This window comes from Vitis riparia, chromosome 2, assembly GCF_004353265.1.
Source record: "Vitis riparia cultivar Riparia Gloire de Montpellier isolate 1030 chromosome 2, EGFV_Vit.rip_1.0, whole genome shotgun sequence".
Taxonomy (NCBI): domain Eukaryota; kingdom Viridiplantae; phylum Streptophyta; class Magnoliopsida; order Vitales; family Vitaceae; genus Vitis; species Vitis riparia.
Window position 1 is genome coordinate 19,341,331 of NC_048432.1, and position 19,499 is coordinate 19,360,829.

The window sequence follows — 19,499 nt, forward strand, 5'->3', positions numbered from 1 at the left end:
AAACGGACTTCAAGCTTCTTCCTCTAACTCCCAGAATCTCCTCGCGAACCCCTCTCCACAGCGGCCTCCTTTTTAAAAAAAACACCCGAACCTTTTTTCAACCTCTCTTCTTACTTTTTAAACTCCCCCCTCCCTGTCTTCCTCAGCAAGCCACTGAAATATCTCCTCTGTCACCCCTGCAGCCCTAGCTCCTCTTCCCTTAGACCGTCACCTCAAGTTCTTTGGGCTGAAGAACAGCTCACCCATCATCCTCTTTGGCTGCCAGCCTTCTTTAGCTGCCCGAGAAACGGCTCTTTCTCATCAGCCACTTTCTTTCACTTCCCATTCTCCATTTAGCTGCCCGAGAACGGCTCCTCTTCGGGTTGGCTAGGAAAGATAATCAGATAATAATCATAAAAAAAAATGAACACCCTTTGAGGGGGTCTACAAATATGCCCCTCTTCAGTAGAGTTCACGAGTGTAAGGAATGTGAACATTGGAGTGAAAAGAAGGTGTGAATAGTGAGTGTAATGAAGTGAACTCTGCCGAAGAACCAAGGAGACCCCCATAGGGACACTAGCGAAGCATGAACTCACTCAGGCCAAGACACGAACACAAAAGCTCTAATCCTAAGAGAAAAAAGGAAGCCTCAAAATGTCTCTGAAACCACACTAAGGACCCAGGCTCCCTCCGAGAATGTCTCCAGAAGTGACTCGAAAAGACCATATCAAGGATGAGTAACGGTCGAACCACTCTGAAGTACGGGAAAGAATGTGCCAGAAGAGACTACCCTAAGTGAACTATAAAATGGCAAGTGTAGGGCGTCTAATAACATGACCGAAGTATGTGTCGTGAACTCAAAGGACATCGTCATAAGCAGTGAGAAGGGAGATATGAAAGGACAATGATGAATAGGCCAATAAGCACGGGGTGACAAAGTGAGGAAACAAGGATAAACGCAAATTCATGAAGGCAACATGCGCAATGCTAGTGGATATGAATGTCGGGGTCTGTGACTCTAATGATACAGATGAGAAGGAATGACTCTGAACGTCAAAACACGAAAGGTGATGACTCAAGGTGCCTGAAGGGATATGTACAATGGCTCTGGACGCCAAACTAAAGAAAGATGATGGCTCTGAATGTCAAAACTGAGAACGAAGATGGCTCTGAACGCCTACCTGAGGATGACGATGGCTCTGAACGCCGAATCTGAGAAATGATGACGGCTCTGAACGCCAAATTGAAAATAGTGATGGCTCTGAACGCCAAAACTGAGAAGTGATGACGGTTCTGAACGCCAAATTGAAAATAGTGATGGCTCTGAACGCCAAAACTGAGAACGAAGATGGCTCTGAACGCCTAACTGAGGATGATGGTGGCTCCGAACGCCAAAACTGAGAATAAGGATGGCTCTAAACACCAAACTAAGAAATGATGACGGCTCTGAACGCCAAATTGAAAATAGTGATGGCTCTGAACGCTAGGAAATAACAGCTCTGGAAGCCAAACCAAAAAGCTAACTTTAAAAGCTAAACTAGGAAATAATAGCTTTGGAAGCCAAACCAAAAAGCGAACTCTAAAAGCTAAACTAGGACTGGAAGCCAAACCAAAAAGCTAACTCTAAATGCTAAACTGAGAAAGTAATAGCTCTGGAAGCCAAACCGAAAGCAAACTCTAAACACTGAACTAAAAAATAATAGCTCTGGAAGCCAAACCAAAAAGCTAACTCTAAATGCTAAACTGAGAAAGTAATGGCTCTGGAAGCCAAACCGAAAGCAAACTCTAAACACTGAACTAAGAAAAAATAGCTCTGGAAGCCAAACCAAAAAGCTAACTCTAAATGCTAAACTGAGAAAGTAATGGCTCTGGAAGCCAAACCGAAAGCAAACTCTAAACACTGAACTAGGAAATAACAGCTCTGGAAGCCAAACCAAAAAGCGAACTCTAAGAGCTAAACTAGAAAATAATAGCTCTGGAAGCCAAATCGAAGGCAAACTCTAAACACTGAACTAAGAAATAACAGCTCTGGAAGCCAAACCAAAAAGCGAACTCTAAAAGCTAAACTAGAAAATAATAGCTCTGGAAGCCAAACCGAAAGCAAACTCTAAACACTGAACTAAGAAAATAATAGCTCTGGAAGCCAAACCGAAAAAAACTAAATCAAGCTAAACTAGAAAATAACTGCTCTGGAAGCCTAAACAGTATGACAGTAATGGCTCTGGAAGCCTAAACGAGAAGACGGTAATGGCTCTGGAAGCCTAAACAAGATGACAGAAATGGCTCTGGAAGCCTAAACGAGATGACAGTAATGGCTCTGGAAGCCTAAACGAGATGATAGAAATAGCTCTGGAAGCTTAAACAAGGTGACAGTAATGGCTCTGGAAGCCTAAACAAGAAGACGGTAATGGCTCTGGAAGCCTAAACAAGATGACAGAAATAGCTCTGGAAGCCTAAACAAGACGACGGTAATGGCTCTGGAAGCCTAAACAAGAAGACGGTAATGGCTCTGGAAGCCTAAACAAGAAGACGGTAATGGCTCTGGAAGCCTAAACAAGATGACAGAAATGGCTCTGGAAGCCTAAACGAGATGACAGGAATAGCTCTGGAAGCTTAAACGAGATGACAGGAATAGCTCTAGGAGCCTAAACAAGACGACGGTAATGGCTCTGGAAGCCTAAACAAGATGACAAAAATGGCTCTGGAAGCCTAAACGAGAAGACGGTAATGGCTCTGGAAGCCTAAACAAGAAGACGGTAATGGCTCTGGAAGCCTAAACAAGATGACAGAAATGGCTCTGGAAGCCTAAACGAGATGACAGGAATAGCTCTGGGAGCCTAAACAAGACGACGGTAATGGCTCTGGAAGCCTAAACAAGATGACAGAAATGGCTCTGGAAGCCTAAACAAGAAGACGGTAATGGCTCTGGATGCCTAAACAAGATGACAGAAACGGCTCTGGAAGCCTAAACGAGATGACGAAAATGGCTCTGGAAGCCTAAACAAGACGACGGTAATGGCTCTGGGAGCCCAAACAAAACGACGGAAATGGCTCTGGAAGCCTAAACGAGATGACAGAAGTGGCTCTGGAAGCCTAAACAAGATGACAGAAATGGCTCTGGAAACCTAAACGGGATGACGAAAATGGCTCTGGAAGCCTAAACAAGATGACAGAAATGGCTCTGGAAACCTAAACGGGATGACGAAAATGGCTCTGGAAGCCTAAACAAGATGACAGAAATAGCTCTGGAAACCTAAACGGGATGACGAAAATGGCTCTGGAAGCCTAAACAAGACGACGGTAATGGCTCTGGAAGCCTAAACAAGATGACAGAAACGGCTCTGGAAGCCTAAACGAGATGACAAAAATGGCTCTGGAAGCCTAAACAAGACGACGGTAATGGCTCTGGAAGCCTAAACAAGATGACAGAAACGGCTCTGGAAGCCTAAACGAGATGACAAAAATGGCTCTGGAAGCCTAAACAAGACGACGGTAATGGCTCTGGGAGCCCAAACAAAACGACGGAAATGGCTCTGGAAGCCTAAACGAGATGACAGAAGTGGCTCTGGAAGCCTAAACAAGATGAGAGAAATGGCTCTGGAAGCCTAAACAAGGTGATGGTAGGGGGATGCTCTAGGTGATAACTCGTAAAGATCGACAAATGAGTCTGACAACCATGAAATCAAGACGAGACACAATAAACCCAAAGAGAGGGGGTATGCCCCAGTAGAAAAGCACTGAAGGTGGTATGCCCCAGTATGACGACTCGCAAAGATCAAGAAATGGACCAAGTAGTGAGAAAGATCTGCAAAATATCCGATGAACTCAAAGACGGGGGTATGCCCCAGTGTGGTATGCCGCTGCAAATCTCAATCCGCTGGAAAAGGCTGAAAGGGACTCTACGAGTCTTGAACGACGCTCCGCTGAGAGCTCATATCGATGAAGAGCTCAGGAATGATGGTCAATGAGGCGAACACAATACATCTCGACTGAGTGATGGAAACTGTAACGGATATGTGAGAGAACGATCGCCTCCAGTGCTAAATGAGGGCAATATGCCCCAGTATGGCATCAGATGTACCCGATTTGTCCTGATGACCCGAGAATAACACCAATGGGACACGTAACAGATCTGATATGTACCCCCCTGAAATGATACGCGGGAATCCAGGCACCAGAGCACACTTCATCCAGGAATCACGACTATATCAAAGGGTATGAATCTGGCTGAATGACTCAGAGAGGCTCCTCAGAGTATCCGGACAAAAGTGAAATCAAACATCGATCTGGCGTGTATCTCATAACCGTGGATGATCATGTAAACCAGTGGGGATCTCTAAATCTCGATCAAGATGGGGAATATGCCCAGTGTGGCATCGAGGATGTAACATGTCGAAAATCAGATGAGCTCAAGTCATCCATGCCTGGCTAGATGGCTCTCGATAGGCTCCACTAAGGAATCATCGTGAGGATAGCGAATATATCATCATCTCTGCATACATCTCGCCAAATAAGGATAAGCGCGCGACTCCCTCATGATCTGTAAATCTCATCCGAGCATAAATATGCCCCTGTATGGCATCGAAATGTATGATAGCTCGGAGATCAAATAGCATGGAATCATCTATCCTCGAACATGTGACCTCTGCAAAGATCCGTATATCTCATCCGAAACGGAAAATATGCCCCAGTATGGCATCGGGTGCACGATAGGTCCGAAAAAACAAAAGACATGAAATCATCCATCGTCGCACATGTGACCTCCATGAAAGTCCGTAAATCTCATCTGAAACGAAAAATATGCCCCAGTATGGGCATCAGATGCACGATAGGTCAGAAATCGAGCGACATGAAACCATCCATCATCGAACATGTAACAATGGTCGTCCGAATCCATAACTGAATCATCCACACATATCCAAGATGTACCTCCCAGACGGAGAAGCATGATGGCATCCAAGTGTCGAGAAGTGCAGACCTGCTGGGTGGGTCTCAGGGGCTCCGTAAGGTAACGATCATGTCCACGCCTCAGTGAGCATCCAGTAAGTGATGATCGTGCAAATCCGTGAGGATCCATGAACCTCTAAATGAAACGGGATATGCCTCAGTGTGGCACCAGAGGTATGATAGGTCAAAAATCAGGTGACACCAAATCAATCATCGTCAAACTCGCGATCCTGGTAATCCGAACACAACTGAATCAGACCTGCACATCAAAGAGGTGACTCCCGGAAGAAGAAGCATGACGATATCTAAATATCAACCAAATTCAATCACCTGTCCAAGTAGAGGCTGCTGAAGACGACATCTGATCCCATGGCCTCAGGTGGTCTTAGACACGAGACGTAACGTAGGCCAAGGTGATAGGGTGATAGAAACGAAGGGAAACTAGGCTCAAATACCCAATGATCAAAACTCATGCCCTCATATATGAAATGCAACATGTATAGTGAACCCCATGAGCCATGGACCTGAGGATGCCTAACGTGAATATGATGTCGATAAGGAGACAAATGAAGCAACATGAACTGATAGTGGTATGTGTAATGATGATGTGAAATGGAGTATCAAACCTGAGATGGTTGCTGTAAGAAGAGAATAGGATGTGAAGGGAATGAGACGAATCACAAGCAACGATAAAAACGACAACGAAGCAATGAATATGTGAAGAAATGTGGTGATCAACTCAGATCAAACATGAAGTGAAGTCACATCAATAATGAATGTAATGATGGAAAGGACAATGACTCGGAGTCCTTAGGAGAAGGTCACTCATCTCTCTCACAAATAGATATGACGAAACAATACAAACAACATGGGATCTCAGAGAGCTCACATACGAACTCCCAATAACGAACATACTCGATAAAAATGACCCTCATACATCAATATACATACTCAATGATAAAAAATAATACACACCTGCGTTTTTTTTTTTTTTTTTTTTTTTTTTTTTTTTTTTTTTTTTTTTTTTTTTTACATATATACAAGTACGCGTACCCTGAACATGAACAAATGAATCCCAAAGATGATATCAATAACAAATGGACACACTCCCAAGTGATAAGGTAACAAACAAACTCTCTCTGACAAGATGACCTTCTCAAACTAAGGATCTCTAAACCAATGTCCGCGAGATAGATGGTGGAAATGATGTGACTATCCTCCATGTGATGAACTGAGGAGGCTCACCACTCAGGGTGGAGAGAATATGAGACAAACAAATAGTAGATAGGATAAGGAAGAAGAGATGAATAACACAACCAATAAGATGAAATGAAAATGCAAAGGTGCAGTGATAGGAAAAGATAATGAGAGAAACGTGTCCCTAGGTCCAAGGCTCATGAAACTCCCAAACAATGCATGCATACATTAAAGGGCCCCTGTCCCGGTGTGAAAATGTAAGCAAGGTGATAAGAAAGAAAGGCTATAATACGCATGTGAGGCTCAATGGGCTAGCAACAGACTATGTATCACAAAGGAATAACAAGGTAATGGCTAACCGAAATGATGGCCACCCATCCTGCGACCATGGTCTCAAACATAGTACCTCTTTAGCTGATCCACATTGGTTGGCTCTGAGAACCGGTTTCCGTCTAAATCCATCAGCCATGCAGCGCCCTCTGGGGTCAACTCCCTGATGAAATAAGGTCCGCTCCAGTTGGGTCTGAACTTCCCTCTAGGATCTCTGATCAATCCCCTGATGACTTTCAAGACTAAGTCACCTACATGTAGTGGTCTGGGCTTGACCCGCTTTTTGAAAGCGCGGGCCATCTTCCTCTGATATGCACGAACATGGTCTGCTGCTCTCAATCTCCTCTCGTCTAGGAGATTGAGCTGATCAAATCGAGCCTGAGCCCAATCTGTCTCGGGAATCTGCTGCTCTAGTGCTACCCTCAACGAACCTATCTCAATCTCAACGGGTAGCACCGCCTCCATGCCATATACCAATGAGTAGGGTGTGGCGCCTGTAGAGGTGCGAAAAGAGGTCCGATAAGCCCACAATGCAAATGGGAGCTTCTCCGACCAATCTCGAGAAGTCTCAATCATCCTCCGTAATATCCTCTTAATATTCTTATTCGCGGCCTCTACTGCCCCATTCGTCTGCGGCCTGTACGCAGACGACCTATGATGTCGGATGCTATATCGCTGCACCAAGGTGTCAACCTCTGCCCTGAAATGTACCCCTCTATCCGAAATCAGCTCATGAGGGACTCCATAGCGACAAATAATGTGTGATCTGATGAAACTAGCAACTCCAGACGACGTCAATCTCGCATATGAAGCAGCCTCCACCCACTTGGTGAAGTAATCGATGGCGACCAGGATGAACTCATGACCACTGGAAGATTTCGGCGAAATCTTCCCGATGATGTCAATACCCCATACGGAAAATGGCCATGGCGAAGTAAGTGCATGCAACTCGGAGGGCGGCACGTGAATGAGATCTCCATGTATCTGACACTCGAGACATCTCTGGACGAACTGGCAACAATCCGTCTCCATGGTCAACCAGAAATAGCCGGTCCTCATGATCTTACGGGCCAACATATGCCCTCCCATATGTGGTCCGCAGACTCCGGCATGAACCTCTCGCATCACTCTATCGGCAGAGGCCCGATCCAAACATAATAGCAGCATCCCATCAGGTGATCGTCTATATAGCGTCTCGCCACAAATCACGAATCGGGTGGCCAACTGTCTCAATGCTCTCCTATCCTTGGCCGTGGGGCCTCAGGATATACGCCGAGTCTCAAAAAGTGATATATGTCATGGTACCAAGGCAAACCATCATCTATACCTGTATCATCAATCAAACAACAGTATGCAGGAGCAGATCTCGACTCGATCAACAATGGGCGAACAGTGGCATCAGTAGGTATGGCAATCATGGAAGCTAGAGTAGCTAAGGCGTCAGCAAACTGGTTCTGCGCTCTAGGCAGATGGGTATATCTCAAATCGTCAAATCTCCCAACCAGTAGCTCCAAATACGCGTGATAAGGCCTAAGCTTCACATCTCTAGTCTTCCACTCGCCCTGAATCTGTCTCAATACCAGATTGGAGTCACCAAACACCTCCATCTGTCTAATGCCGAGCTCTAGAGCCGTCTCTAATCCCAAAATGCAAGCCTCATACTCAACAATGTTGTTCGTGGCCGGATGATGATCCGAGAATGCCAAACGAACAGATCTGGGAATGTGATCACCATGAGGGGATATCAACAAGACGCCTATCCATATCCAGCATGGTTGGCTGCACCATCAAAGTACATGCGCCAACCTGACTGACTAGTCAAGCAGCGACATCCTCGTCTGGGAAGTCATCATCAATGGCCCTGCCATCGGAAACCGGTAAAGAAGCTAGATGATCCGCGACAATGCTCCTCTAATGGACTTCTGAGTGACATAATGAATGTCAAACTCAGTCAGAAGTACCAACCATCTCATGAGGCGACCGACCAGGGCGGGCCTGTCAAACAAATACCTCAGAGGATCTAGACGGGATATCAAGTGCACCGAATACTCGGTCATGTAATGTCTCAGTCGGCGAGTGGCCCAAACCAATGCCAAGCAATAACGCTCAAACCGTGACATATCTCGTCTCGTAGTCTAGCATCCTCTTACTCAGATAATATATGGCCCGATCCTTGCCCGAATCATCGAGCTGAGCCAACATGCATCCCAAAGCCACGTCGGAGACGGATAGGTATAGGAGTAAAGGACGGCCTGGTGTAGGAGGCGCCAAGACTGGAGGCGACCGCAAGTACTCTCTGATCCTCTCAAATGCACGCTGACACTGATCATCCCAAACAGTAGGTTGACTCTTCCTCAAGAGTCGGAAAATGGGCTCACAAATGTCTGTCAATCTGGCAATGAATCTATTGATGTACTGGAGTCTGCCCAGGAAGCCTCTGACCTCTCTCTCTGTCCTCGGTGCAGGCATGTCAAGAATGGCTCTAATCTTGTCCGGATCTACCTCTATGCCTCGCTCACTGACCATGTATCCCAAGAGTTTCCCAGAAGTCACTCCAAAAGTGCACTTCTTGGGATTCAGTCTCAATCCGAACTGCCTGATCCTCTCAAAGAATCTCTCTAGAGCTGCTAGATGATCTGATCTATCTCGGGATTTCACTATCATGTCGTCTACATAAACCTCGACATCCCGATGCATCATGTCATGAAAAAGCGTGGTCGCTGCTCTCTGATAAGTAGCTCCTGCGTTCTTCAATCCGAATGGCATGACTCGTAGCAATAAGTACCCCACTCGGTAATGAAGGACGTCTTCTCCATGTCCTCTGGAGCCATCAAGATCTGACTGTACCCGGAAAATCCGTCCATAAAGGACAACATCGAATGACCTGCCGTACTGTCAACTAGCATGTCGATGTGTGGAAGAGGAAAATCATCCTTAGGACTGGCCTTGTTGAGATCTCGGAAATCAACACAGACTCTCACCTTGCCGTCCTTTTTGGGAACAGGGACGACATTGGCCAGCCACTCCGGGTACTCGACCACTGACAAGAATCCTACACTGAGCTGCTTCTGAATCTCCTCCTTCACCTGCAAGCTCCATCGAGGATGCAATCGTCTCAACTTCTGCTTAACTGGTCTGGCATGGGGCAGAAGTGGCAAACGATGCTGGACGATAGATGGATCAAGGCCTGGCATGTCCTCATAGGACCATGCAAAGACGTCTAGGTAGGATCTGAGCAGCTGGATGAGGCCATCTCTCTCATCTGTAGACAAATCCGATCCAATCCTCAACTCCCTAGGCTGGTCCGCTGTGCCGAAATCAACAATCTCTGTGTCCCCTACAGCAGGTGAAACTCTCTGATCAACGGGGTCCGAATCGGGAATCGGGAGATGAGTCATCATCTGAATCATGCTGTGCAATCTCATCATCAATATCAAAAATCTGTGATGTGGGTGAAGATGGCGCGGATAAAGCAATATCACGAGACGCAGGCAAATACTCAAAAATGCTCAAATCCATAGATGAATCATGGAAAACAATGTCAGAACGGGAGACGAACCCCGACAGAACGTCAAATGAAAGAGGTGAGTCCACAAAGTCGGACACTCCCTCAACAATGCCAACATGGCTATCAATCACATCATCAAAAGCTATAGCATCCTCAACAGTCTCCGGCGCAGGGGCAGTCAAGCTCTCCTCAATGATCTCGACGAAGGACACCCCGAAAAGGTCAAAGGATGAAGCAAGCCCAGGCTGAGTAGTCTCCTCGATCTGGCTCAGGCTCAAGGCGAGCATCTCGTCGATATACTCGTCAGGTGGCACAGCTCCGTCCACTATGTCCCCGACCTCAACAAAGGTCCCATGCTCATCGGTCTCGTCCGGGAAGCAAAGCGTCATGAGGCTCGTGCGATCTGGAGAAGAAGGAGCGATCAACACAGAAGTCGAAGGACCAGGGGCTCCGTCTCTCAATCGTAGCTGCTGGACAAGGCGCTGAAGCTCGGCCTCCTGAGTGGTGCTAAGTCCTCCAATGATCCCATCAGATGGTGCATGCGGCTCCGATGCCCTCACAAAATAATCTGCTAGGCTCCTGGTATACGGACGCACAGGATAATAGAAGGGCGTATGAGTCAGTCGAGCCCTCACCCTCTCCCTGCGCAATCGCGCCATGTAGAGATAATCGGCCTCAGTGGGGATGAACCCGAGTCCGAATGGTACATCATGATCAGGGATGGCTATGAACTCGCGAGGCCCGTGCTGACGTCGACCCAATCCCATGCCCGGAAGATAGGACATGCCTCTCATCATATCAAGCACTACAGTGCTGCCATGCTGGTCAAAGGACATAGCGACGAAGTCCCGGCAAAAGTCCTCTAGCTCCACAGTCTGCACCTCATCGAAGGTGAATCCAGTCAGAAAAAGATCGTCATCGCTATGGCTGATCTGGAGCACGGGCTCAGCGGAAATGAACATGTCCCCTACCGACTGTACGACGACTACCTGGCCTCATGGATGAACTTCACTTTTTGATGAAGTGAAGAAGGAATGGCTCCAGCTCGGTGAATCCACGGTCGGCCCAAAAGCAGGTTAAAGGATGTAGGAATCCTCAAAACCTGGAATACAGCAACAAAAGTGGCCGGGCCGATCAGCAGCTCGATCTCCAATGTACCCATGACCTCCCTACGGGTGCTGTCATAAGCTCGGACTGTCTGAGTGGAGGGACCGAAATCAGAAGGAGCGTACCCAAGAGCGATGGCGGTGGCCAGAGGACATACGTTCAGGGCCGAGCCATTGTCCAGAAGGACAGATGGAACTCGGCGACTGAACAGCCAACAGATATATAGAGAGGACGTGTGTGGTCTGGACCCTCTGGTGGCAAGTCGTCATCAGAAAAGACGATACAAGTGGCTCTGCCAGCCGTCATCATATGAATGAGTCCCTCGGAGTAGTCGCGGTATCAACTCTGATCTGGCTCAGAGCTCGAGTCAATGCATCCCGATGAGTACTGGAGGACGCTAAAAGGCTCCAGATAGAAATACGAGCCTGGGTGCTCTGCAACTGCCTCAGAATCTCATCATCCTCTGCTCTGACCTCCTCCTGGGATGCAGAGGTACCCTCAACTGGTCTAGCTGCCGCGGCTGGAGGTGGCTGTCGCATCACTCTACCCCCTCGGAGAATATACTGGATATCCGGAGTCTGAGAAATATCAATATGTGGAGCCTGAACCTCCTCGACATCTGGGACCAAGATGAACGGCGTCTGAACGCTATAACGTGTGAATGTCAGAGGCTCGAAAGTAGTAGCCTGTACAGACGCTGCCTCAGGAAATAATCCAAAGGAAGTGGGCACCTGAGGCCCTAGAGTCACCTCACTCGTCTCATAAATCTCAGCTGGCATGATAGGCTCTGGATCTGGATCGTCCCAACTCAACATATGGACATGGTCGTCAATCTCATCGTAGTCCAAGAAATGGATACCACCGGCTGGTGGAGGAACTGCATGCGTGGTATGAGTCGGTAACGGGTTTGTGGTCACACTCGGCTGACCCAAGTGTACCAAACCTGATCTATCAGATCCTGAATAGCGTGCCTCAGAGCGGTGCATCGATCAGTCTCATGCCCAGGCCCCTGATGGTAGGCGCAATGTAAGTCCATCCTGAACTGAGGGGGAAGAGGCTGAGGTGGTGGTCTCGGAGTGAGAGCGGCCAATAATCCGGCCTCTGTGAGCTTCCGAAGAGCCTGGCTCAACGGCATGCCTATCTGTGAAAACTGTCTCTGCGTCCTCAAAGCAAAAGGTGCAGAGGTCTGCTGAGCTCGAGGCCTAGGGTGTGAAGGTGCGGGCCTCGGAGTGAACTGTGCAGCGTAGCATGGCTGTCCAGTGGTCGTATATGAAACAGGAGGCCTCTCAATGCCCTGAGTGGCATAGTAAGGTAGAGTCAATGGCTGAGCCTGATATGTCTGATCAAAAGCCGGGGAAGGTGCCCGTGGCCTAAACTGCTGAGGTGCATAAGAAGAATGAGGCTCGGAAAACTGTAGGATCGGCTGATGGCGCCTGAGAGGCCTCTGACTGGAAGAACCGATAGCGCTCACATCTGCTGGCCTCGGTCCTACGAAGGGCTTCTTCCCTTTAATATCACTAGGGGAAGAATCTGTCCATAATCCTCTCGAGATGCCGTCCTCGACATCATATAAGGCCATAACCAGAGACCCAAAATCTGTGAACGGGACCCCGACCACGTGTCTGGCGATCCTGGGCTGTAAACTCCTCAAAACCATCTGAATCTGATCTCTCTCCGATGGTCTATCCACTATCTCAGCAATCTTCCCGCGCCAGCGGGAAATGAAGGAAGAAACGGACTCCTCTGTCCTCTGCCTCAGAGCCTCTAGCTCTCTCCTCGATACATCCACGACAGTGTTAAACGAAAACTGTCGTAGGAACTCCCGGGCCAAGTCACCCCATGTCCGACGTCGTGAAGACTCCAAAGAAGCGAACCATCGCTGGGCTGCCCCGCTCAGAGATAGGGGGAATAGAGTAATCATCTGAGACTCGTCCAAACCATGAGCCCTCATCACGGTGCTATAAAGTCTAAGGTGGAGGCGCGGACAACCAATGCCTGTATATCTCTCGATCTCTGGCATCCTGAACTTAGCCGGCAAACTAGCTACCGGCATACCCTCAAAATCGTCCCAAACAACTGACCCATCTGACACTCTCATCTGTCTCATACACTGCTCGAGGCGGTCCATACGCGCATGAGCGTCATCAGCGCCGATGGTCTGGACAACAGCGGGCGGAGTGATCTCAGAATGCCCGTGTAGTACATAAGGTGAAGCCTGGGGAGCCGAAGGAATAGGTGGTGGCGGTGGAGGTGGCAACGAGTCATGCGGTGTCTCATCCTGAGCCACTGCTGGTGGTCTACCCTGCTGGCCACCGATCTCCTGCCTGAGGCTGGCCAAAGCCTCCTGGATAGAAGCCATGGCGGCCGTGAACTGATCCACAGTAACAACCTGCTGATCCATACTCTGTCTCTCTGAATATCGGACTAATCTCCCTCAACTCTGACCCAAGAAGGTGTATCCAGGCTGTGAACAAAATCCGATCCTGAAAGTCTCCTCCTCTACTCTATCCCACGAAGGTATATCCAAATGAAGAACAAAGGTCCGATCCTGAGAAAGCACAAAGAACGGAATAAGGATATGGCTCTGAGAATGTACAAAAGAAAAGGTAATTTAAGCGGGAACAGCAAAGCATCCAAGTGAAGATGAACGGTCCGACCGTACTCAAACTCGTTCTGATCTCAGTGCACTCTCAACTGGAGACTAAACAGAGGGAAAATCGGATCCAAAACTGCGGCTACAGAGGCACGGAAAGCCCTCAGATGCACCACGTGTAGGGAGGGAATCCTAATCAAAGGATCTACGGCTCAACCTACAAGGTGAAGGTGGCTCTAAATGGATACGGGTGGACTTTAAAATATCCCTAGCAGAAGCGATCATACCTCCAGCGGTATGCAACCCTCTGCACGCCTCCGAAGAGACGGGGCGCTTCCATGCAAGGTGGTCATCACCTCCACACATGCACTACCTCGCATCCCAGGGGGCTTCTATAGTGAAACCTCTCAAACTCTCAACGCTCAAAAGCCAACTAAAGTGCACAGTAATGGTGTGGGTGCATCCGAAAACCCTATGAATCTAGAGCAGAAGAGGAAACACACTGGTCGCACAAATATCCATGAAACCTAGCTCCGGGCTATACAGGCCTTCAATGATCGGACTCCAATCGACATCAAAGTGTCGCTCTCCTCCAAAATGCTCCCGTACATCGATATAGCCCATCGCTAGACCCTACTCCTAATCTCTGGCTCGGTCAGAAAGCAAGCACACAGAAGGCCTCACACTTGCAATAGTGAGAACCAAGATGAAAGGAATGACCGAAACCAAGAGAGTTGGAGGTAGGGGGGTAGAAGTGCGACCCACATAGACAGGCGACATGCAATCATACAGAGGGAGGGCAGTCATGCATCATACAATCAGGCAGAGTACAGGATATATCACTCATGTCCACACAAAAAGCTACGACTATCAGGATGAATAGCAATACGAACATCATGCCCAAAAGACGATCAAGATAATATGCAAGTCAAAGAGGACAACACAACAGTCAAACGATGTACAATAGTGAGTCCATGCATGTGAAGTGAGCAGAATAATCAGGAAGAAACAGAATCGCTATACCAAGCAAAACAAGATGAGCAATCTATGATAATCGGCATGTCGACGTACCAAACTAAAATAGCAATGAAGTATAGAAAAAGTGACATCCGAAGCCCCAAATCAAGATAAACAATCGTATTAATGTCACAACACAATATCCAAGCATGCATCAAAAACCCCAATGTGCAATCAAAAGACAGGTACTCACTGATCGACTCATCAAATGACATTTTTGCTTCATCTTAAGTTCAAGCTTGACCCTCTAAAAATCCCCAGCGGAGTCGCCATTTTGTGGACCCCGCATTTCGGCTCATGCGTTTCCCACTCGATGGCGAGCTCGATTTTATTTGAAAATGATTTTATTTATTAAAATAATGACTTGGAGTCGCCACTCATTTTTGTTTTATTTTTAAAAGGGTAAACAAAATAAGAAAGAAAAACCCTAAGTGTGACTCCTTGTTTCGGAAAGGTGGTCTGTGAAAACCGGATCGGGTTCGGGGGTCAGGTTACTTATCGGGAAGGTACGGTAAAAGAGCATAGCACCCCTCTAAGTCCCTAAAGTCGGGTCTCTACTAATAAAATGAAGCTGATGTGGCAATTGACGAGTAGAATCAATTAATATCCTGAATGATCATGCACACATAAAAGTCGAGACACGCATAGGCAATGATTAGAGGAAAATGGGTACAGACCTGGGCAACGAGCCACCATGTGCTATCAATGGAGAGGGTTAGTGCACAATTTAAGAATAATCGCATGTATCCTAGAGAGTAGGGTAAATCAATCATGTGTAACAATCGATAAAATATTGAAAATTAGAAAATGAACAAATTGAATAAATAAATGCGAGGATTGGAGATTAAATTTAAAAATTGAAATTTTGATGAATTTTAAAAATGGAATTTTACACAAGAGAACGGGTGGGCGATCAAATAAATCAAATAATGGTAATGACGAAAATAGTAATGATTAAGTAAAAGATTGTGGAAATTTAGAAATTTAGGGAATTGTAAATTGAATTTAGAAATAGGAAATTTGAAGGGTTGATTAAGGAATGAGTTTTTGAATAAATAAATAAGTAGGCATATAGAAAATTGAATGATGATTATGACGGAAATAGTAACAATTAAGTAAATAAATGCAAAAATTTAGAAATTGAATTAATGAATTTGGCAATTTGAAAAATCAATTAAGGATTGAATTTGAAATAAATGAAATAATGGGCAAATAAACAAACTGGATGGTAATTATAACGGAAATAATAATAATTAAGAGAATAAATGCGGGAATTTGGAGATTGAATTTGTGAATTTGGCAATTTGAAAAATCCATTAAGGATTGAATTTTAAATAAATGAATAAATGGGCAAATAAACAAATTGGATGGTAATTATAACGGAAATAATAATAATTAAGAGAATAAATGCGGGAATTCGGAGATTGAATTTGTGAATTTGGCAATTTGAAAAATCTATTAAGGATTGAATTTTAAATAGATGAATAAATAAGCAAGTAAGCAAATTGAATGACAAATATAACGGTTAGAGATTGAACTTATAAATTTGGCAATAAAAAAATAAATAAATAAAAATAATAATAATAATAATAATAAAAAAATAAAAAATAAAAAAATAATAATAATAAATAAAAAATAATAAAAAATAATAATAAAAAAAAAAAAAATTAAGGATTGAATTTTAAATAAATGAAACAATAGGCGAATAAGCAAATTGGATGGTAATCATAACGGAAATAATAATAATTAAGTGAATAAATACGGGAATTTGGAGATTGAATTCGTGAATTTGGCAATTTGAAAAAAAATCAATTAAGGATTGAACTTAAAATGAATGAAATAATGGACAAATAAACAAATTAAATGATAATTATAACGGAAATAATAATAATTAAGTAATAAATGCGGGAATTTAGAAATTGAATTTGTGATTTTGGCAATTTGAAAAATCAATTAAGGATTGAATTTTAAATAAATGAATAAATAAGCAAATAAGCAAATTGAATGATAATCATAATGGAAATAATAATAATTAAGTGAACAAATGCAGGAATTTAGAGATTTGGAAAATTATTGGGTAACGGAATTTAGGACCTAAAACTTTTTAAGGATGGAGAATAGTGGAATTAAATTAACTTGGGAGTTAGATTTCTTTTTTTTTTTTAGGATAAACAATTCTTTAAACTTGTGGGCTTTTGAAAAGGGGGCCAAGGGTGGCAACCTGACAGCACATGAAAAAAACTCCCACATGTGCACACATGAAAATGGGTAACTAAAAGAAACTAAAAAAAAGAGTAAGTGGGCTTTGGAAAATGGGCTCGGGATGGCGAATCATGCAAACTGGAACTGTTCACACGGGCCCGATTGCACTCAACCTCTTTCAAATGACACCCCCTCCATTGGATTGCATAAGGGTTAGATAGGCGTCCTCCGCATAAGCTAAAGGACCCATTTTCTGATTAGAATAACCCAAAAAAAATAAATTTTCTGAACTCTATTGGGCCTTCATTCAAGGGCTTTAATGACACCACCATGCATGGACATGTACTCCTCAAGCTTCTGGGCTGGGGTCAACGAACTCCATATCCTATGCTCCAAACTGTGCCTCAACGAACCTGGCCGTGTCCGCGGGAGCTCGCCAACTGATCTGCATGCGCGGTGTCCTAATAACTCTGAAGACCTATCATTGATGACGCCGCTTCAAGATCTTGTTCGTCCTCATCAAAACTGCAACCGGAAACGGCATGGGAGTTTCTGGAGGCAGAAACGGCGGAGGTGTCGACGGCTTGACGGGGCATTGACTGTCACCAAGTGTGCCTTCACACTCAGCTCTTGGAGGACCATGGAGCAGCAGCCATGGAGTGGTCGTCACCAGAGACCAGGTCGGCGGCGGTTAGAGCTTTGGCTTGAGGAAATGGGCAGAATGTGGGGGGGTGCTTGGCAAGGGATTCGAAAATGGTGGGAAGTGGATTTTACAGGAAGGCTTGGGGAGGGTGCTAGCAGGTCGTGTGCATGAACCGCGTGCACATGGGAGGATATGGGATGGATGAATGGGGGATAAGTGGGAAATATGGTGGATGCGGTAATGCGAGAGAACGGGTATAGCTGCGGTATAGAGAGAGAAGTGAGCATGAAGGGCATGAAATGAGTGAGTGATTAGCGAGAAGTGAGGGTGGCCGTGTGCATGGGCATGAGGAAAACAGGTATGGAATGGAGGTGGCCATGCATTGGTGAGAATGAATACATCAAATACAACTACTGGCATGGCTGTGGAATATTTCACAGTAAAAACATGGATTAACAACCTCAAAAGAACTCGAGTTTAGGATCACATCTTCAACAAACAACAGGTGGCCTGAGGAAGTTTTTCTCCAGCGAAAACGGACTTCAAGCTTCTTCCTCTAACTCCCAGAATCTCCTCGGAACCCCTCTCCACAGCGGCCTCCTTTTTAAAAAAAAACACCCGAACCCTTTTTCAACCTCTCTTCTTACTTTTTAAAACTCCCCCCCTCCCTGTCTTCCTCAGCAAGCCACTGAAATATCTCCTCTGTCACCCCTGCAGCCCTAGCTCCTCTGTTCCCTTAGACCGTCACCTCAAGTTCTTTGGGCTGCTCAAGAACAGCTCACCCATCATCCTCTTTGGCTGCCAGCCTTCTTTAGCTGCCCGAGAAACGGCTCTTTCTCATCAGCCGCTTTCTTTCACTTCCCATTCTCCATTTAGCTGCCCGAGAACGGCTCCTCTTCGGGTTGGCTAGGAAAGATAATCAGATAATAATCATAAAAAAAAATGAACACCCTTTGAGGGGGTCTACACAACCCAATCAAGAATATTAGATAATGTTTTTGTGATATCCCATATTGCATAGAAAAAAAAGTTATTGGGACTATATAATTTAAAAAATATATATATGACATATAAGATAGATATAGAAACTAAGCTAGTCACTTAATTATAAAAAAATATAACTTATTTAAAGAAATGTAAAAGATAATCTTATATTATTATAATATATTACAATATATTATCTATTAATATAATATATTTGATTTATCTATTTATAAGTATTATTTATTTATTAATATCATATTTTAAAATTTTGTATTTTATATATTATTTTAATTAATTTTAAGTTATTTATAAATTATTAAAGTAAATAACTTATAGTTAAATTATTATTTTTAATAATGATATATATAGATAAGTCTTAAAATTAATTTAAATTATTTCATTAGTAAAATATAGTTCACTCATTGTCTTTAGAAACATTATCTCTTTCTGGACAAAGGTTTCATCTATAAGAATTATAAATTTAATTTTCCAAATAATTATTAATAATAAATAAATTCAAAATTCAAAATTCTTATTAAAAAAGTTATTTAATTGATAAATGATTAAAAGATATGATATCAATCATTATTAATTATTAGAAATTAATAACTCAAATTAATTTTCAAATATTAAATTATTAATAATTAAAAAATCATCTTTATAATTATTTTAATAAATTTGAAATTTACAATAGTGATAAGTAAAAAAATAAAGGTAAAATAAGTATAAACAACAAATTCACATGTGGCCTTTTATCAAACACAATGAAAAAAAGAAATTTATTCGGATTTGATAGAGTTACCATAATAATTTTGAGTTAAAAAAATTTATTTGAATTAACAATAAAGATAAAATTTTAGATTATTATGAAAAATAAAAATAAATTCACATGTAAGTTTCAATTTTTTTCCAACATAATAAATTAAATAAAAGTTTTTGAGATATTAAATTATTGATATTTTATGAATTTGATGTTTAAAGTAATAATAAAT

The 19,499-nt window shown here is 44.1% G+C and overlaps 1 protein-coding gene across 1 annotated transcript in view; it reads left to right on the top strand.

The window, feature by feature from the left end:
- LOC117926630 (40S ribosomal protein S10-1) overlaps nucleotides 1–19,499 on the top strand; it is a 42,217-nt gene that overhangs the window by 296 nt on the left and 22,422 nt on the right. The gene's annotated exons all lie outside the window — the stretch shown is intronic.